This window comes from Grammomys surdaster, unplaced genomic scaffold, assembly GCF_004785775.1.
Source record: "Grammomys surdaster isolate TR1022 unplaced genomic scaffold, NIH_TR_1.0 207, whole genome shotgun sequence".
In the NCBI taxonomy this organism is placed as follows: Eukaryota; Metazoa; Chordata; class Mammalia; order Rodentia; family Muridae; genus Grammomys; species Grammomys surdaster.
Window position 1 is genome coordinate 2326113 of NW_021604652.1, and position 2000 is coordinate 2328112.

Genomic DNA, 2000 nt, shown 5'->3' on the forward strand with positions numbered 1-2000 from the left:
AAGTTGCCATCGCCCTCCATTTATTTAGTAGAAGAGAGAAAAGGATGGAGACAATGCGGTGTGAGATAAGAAAGTGGACATGGGAGAATGCTTGTTCTGTGTGTGCATGTATGGAAGGGCCGCAGCAGGCTCCTGGAGGTCAGAGGACAGCTAGAGACTGTCCTCTCTACCATCTATGTCCTCTTGAACTCCAGTTGTCAGCATTGTGGCTGGTGCATTTACCTGCTGAGCCATGTTATTGGGACCCAATTTTGTTGGGTTTTGGGGTGTTTTTGTCTCCTCTCATGCTGGGAATGGAACTCAGGACCATATGCTAAATGTGTGCTAGGCAAGAACCTTCTGCTATTGACTGAGATACATGCATTGAACATTCTAGGTAAGTGCTCTATCTTGGAGCCATGCCCTTTAAGTTTTCCTTGGTGGCTTTTTTATGCTCCTGCCTCAGCCATCTGAGTAGATGGAATTATGGGCCTAGATTATCAGTCCACTTGCCAGTCCTTTTTGTTGAGACAGGCTCAGGCTGGTGTAGAACACAATCCTTTTCATTCAAAAGGATAGGATTATAGGTTTACCAAGGCTGCATCAATTCAGTAATTTTAAATGCATGTTATTTTAGAAGAGTTTAACTCTGATAGGATATTTCTCTGGCTGCATTCCTCTGAATGTCAGTAGTTGGTTGTCTCGCCTTTATGTGGCAGGTAAAGATGTCCCCCTGCTGCTGGCAGCATCGAGAAATAACCATGTGATCTCTGTCAACTTAGAGAATACTATACCAGTAAAGCTGGATTCTTGAATTTGAGGGTGAGCCTGGTGAAGCAAAGTTAGTAAGTTTGTTAAGTATTCAAACTCAGAGAAGTGGGAAAAGGCCAGGGACAGTACACAATGTCAGGGCTTCCTGAGAGCTGGGGTTAAATGTATGCACAATGTTTACATAGATGGGCCCCTGGCTTTTTAAACTATAGGTCAAAGGATTACTTACAACAAGAATTAGTTTATCACAGCTTGAGTTTTCATGTTAAAAATTTTAACAAAAGTATTTGAGCTGGTTTACTTATTTTATATTTTTGAGAGTTTTATGAGAAATTATGAGTTTCTACGAGGTAAAACTCAGTGACAAACATTCTTGTCCCTTTTTCTTGTTTGTAAAGTCATGTATGAGATGTCTTTATTGGCTATGTTGAAGACCTTTACCCTTAGTCAGCTGTAGAGGTTGACTAGAGCCCAGAGTGAGTCTTCTTTGCCTTCCTGTGCCCCTTGATTTTTCGCTTTCTGTCCTATCTCAACCACAAATATTTTACAGTATCAGCTAAGGATTTTACTGTTCTGGATAAGAATCTTAGATCTTAGCCAGCAATTGGGTTTCAGCTTATCTTTTTTCCTACCTTATTCTAATGATTTTGCCAAGTTTCTGCTTCTTAGCAATTTGACCTTAAATCACTTACACCCTTTACTTTAAGAAAACTTTCCTACTTGGCTTTTTGTTTCCCACGAGACAGGGTTTCTCTGTGTAGCCCTGGCTGTCCTGGAACTCACTCTGTAGACCAGGCTGGCCTCAAACTCAGAAATCCGCCTGCCTCTGTCTCACAGGTGCTGGGATTAAAGGCGTCCACCACCACTGCCCGGCCTCTACTTGGCTTTTGTAAGCATGATTTTTTGTTTTCTGTTTGAAGTTTCCTGGGGATGAAAAACAAAAAACAAAAACCTCCCTGATTTCTGCTTAAACAAACATCACTTCAGGTTATATGAGATGCTCACTCTGTGTTTTCTTTTGCGTTTGTGCTGAAAGAGATGTCTTCTGTGGCTTTTTACTGAGTAGGACATCTTTAAAATAAGTTGTTGGCTTGTTTGTTTGCTTCGTTTGTTTGTTTTTAAAAAGGTGGCCATAGTGGTGCAGGCCTTTAATCCCACCACTCAGCAGGCAGAGGCAGGTGGTATCTGAGTTTGAGGCCAGCCTGGGCTTCAGTAGAGAGACCTTGTTTCCAAAAAAAAAAAAAAAAAAA